The sequence below is a fragment of the Mus pahari genome, chromosome 12, assembly GCF_900095145.1.
Source record: "Mus pahari chromosome 12, PAHARI_EIJ_v1.1, whole genome shotgun sequence".
Taxonomy (NCBI): domain Eukaryota; kingdom Metazoa; phylum Chordata; class Mammalia; order Rodentia; family Muridae; genus Mus; species Mus pahari.
In genome coordinates this window covers 53,806,028-53,816,773 of record NC_034601.1, presented here as the reverse complement: position 1 = coordinate 53,816,773, position 10,746 = coordinate 53,806,028, and positions in this window count along the sequence as shown.

The following is a 10,746-nucleotide window of genomic DNA, read 5'->3' as shown; positions in this document are numbered from 1 at the left end:
AAGGGGCATATAATCCAGTAAAATTGATAAAGGATTCCTCTCCGAAAGTTGTGTGAAAAGACAAAACTGACAGTCTGTTTCTAGTACCGTACTGATCTGATCACTATTACCAATAACAATAACTACACATACAGAGCCATAATATCAGAAGAGGGTGTGTGGATATTTTTAAAGTAAATGGTGAGATGCTATTTCTGATAACATGGAAATAAAATGTTAACTAGTTTGAGTCATAAGAAAATAAAACTTGGAGTTAAGGTATATGTGTATTGATTTATAATAAGAGATATAATAGCCACCTTTAGTAACCAAGGTCTAATAAGGATTCTAAAGCCTCTTAGAAATTATTCTGTTAAACTTATTCTAAGGAATAAGTGATACAATGAAGTATAGTTGACAGTCTCAATTAACCTGGCCCCCTGAGACCTCTCATATACTGGACCACCAACCAGGCAGAATATACCACCTAATATGAGGCCCCCAACACATATACAGCATAGAAATGTCAGGTCTGGGTTTAGTCAGATAAGATGCAACTAACCCTCAAGAGACTGGAGGTCCCAGGGATTTAGAGATCTGGTGGGGTGGGTGTGGGTGTTGGGGATATCTTCATGGAGACAGGGGGCAGGGAGGAGGTATGGGAAGTGGTATGGGGGTGGGCCGGAAGGAGAATAAAATCTAGAGTTTAAAATAAATAAATAAATAAATAAATAAATAAATAAATAAATAAATAAAATATTTCAAAATATTTTAAGTAGCTCTATATGGACACAGCTTGCCTTCAGTAACAAATCAAAAAACATATGGAAAAAATATTGAATCATGTGTGGGGCATGAATATTAATCACAAGCATTTTGTACCTTATTTCCTTTTAGCTTTCTCATATCCTAATTTATAGAATGCTTTTGTGCAGCATTTTTGTGATTTCTCAGTCAGTGATCATTTGGTTAGTTTTGGTCAACCCGACACAAACTAGAGTAAATTGGGAAGAGAAATCATATACTGCAGAATTGTCTCTATCAGATTGGCCCTCGGAATTGTCTTTGGGGGATTTCCTTGATTAATAATTGATGTGGGGGGTCCAATCACTTATTGCTGGTGCTGCCTTTGGGCATCTGGTCTCTTGTGTAAGGAAGCAATCCAATAAGCATGGTTTCTGCATAGTCTTTTTCTGTTCCTGCCTCCAGGTTCCTCTCTTGGCTTCTCCTCTATGTTGTTTAACTTGTAAGCCAAATAAACTCTTTTATTCCCAAATTGTTTATGGCCACGGTGTTTATTACAGTATGGTATTTATCTCAGAAACATAAAGCAAAGTAGGACAGTGGAAAATGCTTTTATATCTGAAAGTTAAAAGAATTGACATTTTTATAGTACTCACTTTCATAATTCATGGAGTTATATTTATAAAATATGTTCCTTAATACTCTTCATGATATTGATCCTCACATCAACTGGCCCAAACCTCACTATTAATAAATCCTCATTTTCTTTATTTTTATGACATCTATCCAAAATTTTATAAATTTGCTATTAGGCCTCTACATTTCAATACACTATAGTTGGACTTAGAGCATTCTTATGAGTTAAGTTCACCCCTTCCTCAGTATTTTAGCATTGACTATGGGGCAAGATGAAGCCATACAACCATCCTTAATATTGAAAAGCAAAAAACTGTTTTATGGACCCAACATCTTTTAAATCAAAACTTACCAATATTTAAGCTCTTCTTCTGGAATATAGAACATGATGAGCCTAGAGGAGAAATTGATTCTCATAAATCCCATTCATGTTTTTACAAACTCTATGAGATAGCATTTTGTTACATGAAGTTCTCCTTGTGTAAAGTTTAATATAAAAATTATGTAAAACTCTCCAGTAATCAAATCCAAGTGTAAAGGTAATTAGACTAACTTCAGTTGTTAAAAGTCAAATTCTGGAGGAGTTGGCATAACTAACAAGAGCATATTTTTTGAAGCATTAAGAAACTTGCTGACAATTCTGCCTGGTTAGACAGCCTATACCCATTATCTAAAAGAGCATTGTTTACTCCACTAATGAGCACAGAGAGCCAGCAGATGTCTAGAACTGATTTGGCAGCTTCTGAGCCTTATATCCATATTCCAAGAACCCATTAGCTAAATATAATTTTTAGAAACATAAATGTCAGGATTCTGCCAATGCTCCATCTACAGAAAACCTAGAATTGAAAGAACGTATCATTTCGCAGTAGTCCATGAAAACTAGATGGAAAGATTGGTGGGGCAGCATCAGCGTTATTTAGATAACATCATCAAAGTCCCAGTCAAAACTTTACAGTTTTGCCAACACTTTTATAATATCAAGTGTCTCCCTTACATTTCAGCTCTCTTTGCAGGTAGAGATGGAGAAGCAGAAAAGATAGGTTGCAGTCCCAGCTTTAGTGGCCTCTCCTAACTAGGTTTTCCACGGAAGCCACAGTATAATCAATTGACTCCTAATTTTCTGGTTATAATGCAAATGTATTTTGAACTATTTTCTGGTAGTGCTAGGGCAGGGTCTAATTTAAGAACTCTTCTGGTCCAATAGCTCCCCCCAAAATATGATATGATTTCACTTGAGATATAATTTGTATCACATCCCTAATCTCCACATGGTATATCAGCTATACTTCTTGGATATTATGTAACACTTTACCACAGTTGTAGTCTTCAATGTAAAATGCAGTGCTCACATGACTGACAGATTTCAATTAAAATAATGAATCTACTAAAAAGTGAAGGCATAAATGTGCATTAAATATTCATCAGAAAAAATATTAAGTGGCATCTTTTTTCTTTGTATTATAATATGATCTTTATATTAAATTAGACCAATTCAAAGCTGTTTGCTTGATTTTACTGACATATTTTTACAAATATCTTTTCTGAATTATAGCTTAATCACATAGTTTTATTATTATTTCTTTGGTGATATAATGAATACTCTTTTGAAGAAGGATTCTATAACTCTATATTCAACAGAGCCTTGTTGAAAATGTTGCTAAACTCAAAATACTGTGCAGAAAGTAAATATAATTTTTAAACAGTTAACCCTAAGAAATTTCAATTTATTGTATATGAACATATGAATTATAAACACATGTTATAAATTGCTATATTCGTGGGTTGCAGTACATCTATGGTACTAGGAAGCCAGAGAAAGCTCAATTTTAGCACTATAATTGAGTACAGTCTCAATTATAGCATCCAATATCCTCATACACAGGAATCATATTTATTTCTGCGAGAAGTCAATGAAGAGAAGTAAGTTTAGTTCCATAGAGAATTGTATGCTTTATTTTATTGTATTATGAGAACAAGATAGCCTAAAGTAATTTGCCTTGCATCCTGACTTCAGTTCATCTGAGTAAGTAACTCAAGCTAAGTGCTTGATTCATTTTTATGTCTTCTCCAAATGAGGCTTTGATGTTTATACCTTGTAATTGCCTTGTTTTACACATAATTTTATTTTTGATTTTGTCATTTTAAAACAGCCAGGGCTAGAAAGATAATCTCTTTAAATTCCCTAAATTTTAGAAGAATTAATGAAGGCCTTGAGATTGTAAGTGATGAGGCAAAGATTACATACATAGTTACTTGTGTATTTTATATGAGAAATGAAGCAACCTGAATATTCATCTGTCACTTAAGTCATCTTCCTAAAAAGATGAAATGGGAAATGTAGCCAGATAATTAACAAATGATTGGTAAGGGAAGAAAAAGAAGACAAAGGAAAATTTAAAAAGATATTAAAACAGTAAAGGTTTACATTTTCATTTCCATATATTACATATAAAATCTACATAATAGTAATTGGAAAAATTTCACCATAAAGTAAAAATGATATAACTTTCTCCTAAGATAAATAAACATGTCTCCTAAAAAATTTAAAATGCCTTTGTCTTAAGATAGATTTTTGATTTATTGAACATTTAAAATTAAGTTATTATATAACAAAAAGTCACCTGATTTGGGTGGGAGAGGTGGCAACAGGGTACAGGAATAACCAGTAGATGAGAACTTCACAGTTGCTGAATATCCACATATAGAATTCAAAGAGACAGCAATTTAATTCAATCTCTTGCTGCAAGAAAGGACCCTAGGAGAAATCAGCTGGTTTAAAGCCACTAAAAGGAGACCAAGAATGTTCCCAAGTAGATATATATTCATTCCAGAATAAATGCTAATGTCTACAAAATACATCAAACTAAGTAGTTTGGAATCATCCCAAGTATAAGTAAAATTAAGATATAGTAGCATTCACAAGTTTCTAGGAAATCCAGAAAAAAAAATAAACTTATCCTTTATAATTTAAAACTTATTACATGCTATGTTTTCACCAGAAAATTTTTAAAATTGGTTTCATTAATAGGAAAGAAATAAAATGTTATAAAATTATCATTTTGCCTTCTTATTTAACTTCTTATTTTTATCACTGACCAGTTATTTCCACATTAAAGAAGATTTTTAGGAAAGTTATTAATGACAATTGATAAAAGGTGCAACTAACTTACATTCTGTACTCATAGATATTAATACTAATTGAATACAAACTTTTCAAAATATCAAACTTATTAATTACCATGTTATAATTATTTTTTTCAGTAGCTTCTCTGGCATACAGTTACAAATACCATGATGTATAATTGCATCATTTCATTCAGAAGGTTATAGTTGATTAATCTTTGAAGAACAACTCTACCATACTGCTATTATCTTCCTATCAGGCAGTGATGCTCTGAAAATACATATAGTTTTTATTAGTTATCATGAAAATATTATTTCCACATTAATGTTTTCATCTTCTAGAACTACAATGTATTATAGTTGTAAATATTTTGCTCTAAGAGCCTTATAGGCTACTATTATGAACATTTTAATAACACTTTTTCTTGTTTTCTCTATGTTATATTATTTCTGAGAATTTCAATCACAAGTACAATAGTTGAATCATAGCCACATCACCCACTCTTCTCTCCAACTCCTATGCTACAAATTCATGACATTGTCGTCTTTAGTTATTATTGCTACACATATATGAGCAAAAAATTTCATGGTGTGTGTGTGTGTGTGTGTGTGACTGTCTGTCTGTCTGTCTGTCCATTTGGGGCTAACCATTTGAAACTGGCCATAAATTAGAGTTATCACTGGGAAAGACACTTTCTCTTCTCAGTGGCCATTAATCATCATGTTTGCTTATTTTCTAAGCTCAAGGCCTTGGTAGACTTCCTCCAACTATGCTAAATGTCAATCAGTGTTTTTTATAAAGCTTTTGTCTAGATGACCATATCAGATTCCATAGGTTCATATCTCCAATTACTTGTAGAAGTCATTATTTCACAGCAGATACCCTAGTCCTCTCTTTCTTCCTTTGTTCACACAGTCTTAAAATATGTTGCCTGGGCCTATCTTGGGTGATGGGGTTGTGCTGTAGATGTGTCACTTTGGTACCACAGAAGAACACCACAGCCAGTTGTTATCTGCATTTTGAGAAGTTGTGGCTTGCTGGCATGGACTCTGTATGCACCCCAGAACAGCATTTTTTGATGAGGATCGAGGGCTCCTCTTATCTGTGGATATAAAGATATGTTTTTAAATGCAGTTGGGAAGTAAGATGGTTTAAGAGAGTGGCAGTAAAGGGTTCTTCTCTAGAGTCAACCACACCAGCTACAGGGAGTGAAATAGCAATAGTCTGCTATTGAGTAGGTCTTAAGTCCAATTAGATTGTTGGTAGTTATTCCAAGCTATCAAAGTGTAATTGACTTGCCTTGCTTTTCTCCCTTAGCAGCCTGCACAGGACTTCCTTATAACTTGAAAGCGACTCCTGAGGGCTAGGCAGGTGTATCAGTGGTTAAGAGCTGTGGCTGGCCTTCCAGAGGCACTGTGTTCAATTTCCCCAAACCACATTGTGGATCACAACCATCTATAATGGGATCTGATTCTCTCTTCTGGTATGCATGAAGACAGATAGCTCTATTTCTCTACACTCCATGTTTGCAGTTTTGGTGTCTTTATCCATCAGGTTTAGCTTCATACTCTAGGAAGGAAACCAGGATGATGGCAGTAGCCTATACTATGTAGGTAGTAGCTTGAACTTCTCTGACCAACAGATTAAAGAGAGATATCTCATCAGTCTGACACTGATGTTTTTATTACATAGCATTCTTGTGGGCACATGTGTAAAAGTTATCTCCACAACTGCTTTAACTTAATATAAATTATTTATGTTGCACATACACTTGTATAGATTATATATGTATATTTTTTCCTTTTTTTTCTGAATATAGATTACTCTCTCATTCAATACATCCTAACCACAGCTTTCTCTCCCTCCACTTCTCCTACCACTACCATCTCCCCATTCCCATGCACCCACTGCCCTTCCATTTCCATTCATCAAAGGTCAGCACTCCAGGAGATGACAGGGAAACATAACAAGGCAGGATAATGCTAGGCAAAATCCCTCAGATCAAGGCTAGACATGAAAACACAGTTGGAGAAGAGCCTCAAGAGCAGGTAAAAGAGTCGGAGACACGCCCACTGTTTGGAATCCCATGCAAGCAGCAAGCTAACAGCTATAGCATATACACTGAAGATCTAGTGCAGACCCAAGCAGTCCCTGTGGTTACTGTTTCAGTCCCTGGGAGTTCATGTGAGCCCTGCTTAATTGACCCTGTGAGTAATTTTAAATAAACATAAAATGATACATTGTCTTAAGACTTTTCTCATCATCTTTCATGGTCTCTAGCCTTCTTCTCTATTTCTGGATGTATTGTTCTCCTTCCTTCCATAGGCAACCCGATTTGTGCCTTCCTTTGGGAATACTATGACCATGAATACTGTGCTATGTATCTATGAGTATTCTTACTTACACATGACAAAAATCATCCCCTTCTAAATGTAAACAAATTCACTCTTAAATTAAAAATTAGTACTGCAATTATAATTTGGTCGTGGAATATTTGAATTAATATTTGATTTTATTTCTATGGTATTGACACCAATTTTGCTGATAAACTCAAAGCATTACCTCAAGTGTGAAATGACTCATTTCTGTAGTCAGGAAATTTCATTTTGAGTGGCTCTTCAGAAAGTGATGTTTTAGATTGCTTTGGATCAAACCTCATGATTCTATCATGAAGTCATCATCAGAGGAAATGTACCAGCTCTTTAATACGATATGGCAGACACATGCATCTGCAGTTCTGTACATCAATGCAATAATCCAACACCACAATTTTATTAATTTATTTTTTATTAATCATTTCAATTTTTTACATCTCAAATCATATCCCACTTCCCAGTTACTACTCCACAAGCCCCCCATCCCACAACTTACCTCTCCTCTCTCCCCTTTGCCTCTATGAGGGTGCTCCCGAACCCATCCACCCTCTCCTGCCCCATCCCTCAAGCATCCCCCTACACTAGAGCATTAAACCTCCGCAGGACCAAGGGCCTTCCCTCCCATTGATGTCAGACAAGGCCATTCTCTGCTACAAATGTATCTGTAGCCATGGATCCCTCCCTGTACACTCCTCCTCAGTCAGTTGGTGGTCTAGTCCCTGCAAGCACTGGGTGGTCCAGCCAGCTGATGTTATTCTTCCTATGGGGTTGCAATCCCCCTCTGCTCTTCCAGTCCTTCTGCCAGCTCCCACAACAGGGCCCTTGAGCTCAGTCTGATGGTTGGCTCTAAGCATTCACATCTGTATTGGTTAGTTGCTGGCTGAACCTCCCAAGGAGCAGTCATACCAGGTTCCTGTCAGCAAGTGCCTCTTGGCAACAGCAACATTGTTGGGTTTGGTGTCTGCAGACAGGATGGATCCCCAGGTGAGGCAGTCCTCGGATGGCCCTTCAGTCTCTGCTCCATTTTTTGTCCCTGTTCTTTCTTTGGACAAGAACATTTGTGGGTTAAAATCTTTGAGATGGATGTGTGGCCCCGTCCTACCACCAGAGGCCATGCCTATCAACTGGAGGTGGTCTCTCCAGGTTCTCTCTCTCCTTCTCTGCTAAAATCATCGTCCTGGTAACCTCTTGTTGCCCTGCTGCCTGGGACCCTCCAGTGGCTATCCCTAGTTCCTCATCCCCACCTGCTACATATTTTTATTCAATTTCCTGACCCTCTCTCTACCTCTCTCCTGTCACCTCCAGTACCTGACACTGCCCCCTTATTTCCTACCCCCTCCTCTCTCCCTCCCTGCCCCAACTCCCTCCACCTCCTGCCATCGTGTTGTTCCCCCCTCAATGCAGGACTGAAACATCCACACCCTGAACTTCCTTCCTCCTAATCTCCATATGGTCTATGGGTTGTATCATGGGCATTGTGAGTTTTGGGGCTAATATTCACTTATCAGTGAGTACATACCATGTGTGTTCTTTTGTGTCTGGGTTGCTTGACTCAGGATGATATTTTCTAGCTCTATCCACTTGCCTGCAAATTCATGAAGTCATTGTTTTTAATTGCTGCATAGTACTCCACGGCATATATGTACCACAATTTTTGTATCCATTCTTCTGTTGAGGGACATCTGGGTTGTTTTCAGCTTCTGGCTGTTATAAATAATGCTGTTATAAACATGGGGGGGGCATGTGTCCTTGCTATATGTTATATCATCTTTTGGGTATATGCTCAGTACTGGATATAAAATTAACTCTAACAAATCAATAGCCATCCTCTACTGAGAAGAAAATTAGGGAAACAACACCCTTCTTAATAGTCAGAAATAATATAAAATCTCTTTGTATGACTCTAACCAAGCAAGTATGACAAGAATTTCAAGTCCCTGAAGAAAGAAATTGAATGAGACCTCAGAAGATGGAAAGAATAACAAAAAACCCAGGATAGCAAAACCTATTCTGAACAATAAAATGACTTATGGGGGAACAACCATCCCTGACCTCAAGCTGTATTACAGAGCAATCATGATAAAACAAACAAACAAACAAACAAAACAAAACAAAAAACAAAAAAAAAAAAACCTGTATGGCATTGGTACAGAGACAGGCAGGTAGATCAATAGAATAGAATTTAAGATCCAGAAATTTACCTATATAGCTATGGCCACTTGATCTTTGACAAAGGAGTTAAAAACCATACAGTGGAAAAAATTACAGCATTTTCAACAAATGGTGCTGGTTCAACTGGTGGTCTGCATGAAGAAATATGCAAATTGATCTCCATTCTTATCTCCTTGTACAAAGTTCAAGTTCAAGTGAATCAAAGACCTCGACATAAAACCAGATATACTGAATCTAATAGAAGAGAAATTTGGGAAGCGCCTCAAGCACATGGGCATAGGGGAAAATCTTCTGAGCAGAATATCAATGGCTTATATCCTAAGAATAACCACAATTTTAATGTCAAGGAATTATCATGGTACATTCAATATTTTCCACACCAACTCTGGTGTTTTATTGAATGCATATATAGTAGTTACCACCTAGAATAAGTTCCTATGTTTCTAAAAGCATTGCTGGCTTTAGAAGGAAGATGATGAGAAAATATTCCACAGAAATTTAACTTTCAGACAATCGCATTGTAATAACTTGATACAGTCTCTTTTGCCAAATCTGGTGCTTTGTAATCCATGCAATGGGTACATGTTTGGCTTTGCCTAATTAACTTTAGGGTTAATTCGGTGGTTTTCAACCTGTGAGTTGTAACCCCTTTGAAAAAAATCTCTATCTCTAGAACTATTTACATTCTATTTCTTAATAATAGAAAAATTAGTTATGAAGTAGCAACAAAAATAATGTTATGATTGGGTGTTACCACAATATGAGGTATTTAACTGTATTGAAGGGTCACACAGTTAGAAAGTTTGAAAACCTGGGAAAATACATGGATTCTCTTCTAACTCACGGTGAAGGAAAAATAGAGAATTGAATTTAATAGTGAGGGAGAGAGACAAAAAGAACCACACAGAAATGTGAAGTTACTGTTGATGGTCCCAGCTGAGGACCCAGCCAACATCAGTGGCCAGATATGTAATCAAAATGCCTTTATATAATTTGAGCCCCACAGACTCTAAGTTTTCTGAGCTGAGGCTTCTGCCCTTGGAGGAGAGACAAGCAATGATCTCTTTTGAGACTTGTCTGACCTACAGAGTCCATGTGTGTAATGAAATGGTTGCTTTATGCCACTACATTACAGGCAATGTTAAAAGCCGCATGAATAAGTAATGATAGATGAATTTTTCCAGAAAGTGTTTGTAGTCAGCCAAATATCAAGTCACTGAGGAAACAGTGAGACACTTAACTCTCTGAGTGATCTGTGCAGTTTACTCTGAAAGACACCTATGTTCAGACGTATATTAGTAATATTGGTGTGTTCTAATATAGCTGGTAATGAAATGATGTAAAAAGAGGTCTCAGTACTTACTTATATTTTACATATGCGAGAAAGATATATTTTGCTCTGAAGGGCAAGCACTTTGGAAGAGGTGGAAGTCAACCTTGTGGAGGAAGATTATAGGATGAAGAGTTAGGTTGCCACAGGCGCCTGCGATTCCCTGAAGAAGAGTCCTCAACTTCTGTACACACATTCGATCTAAATTGGCTCCCCACACGCCATACCAGTGAGACAGCAAAAAGGAACGGAACTGAAGCCAGAAGTTCACACAGATGAACAGATGAACACTTTCCAGTCTCCTTTTAGCCTTCTAAGTTATCTCATTGGACTGGGATTTTTCCTTTTAGCCTTCTAAGTTATCTCATTGGACTGGGATTTTT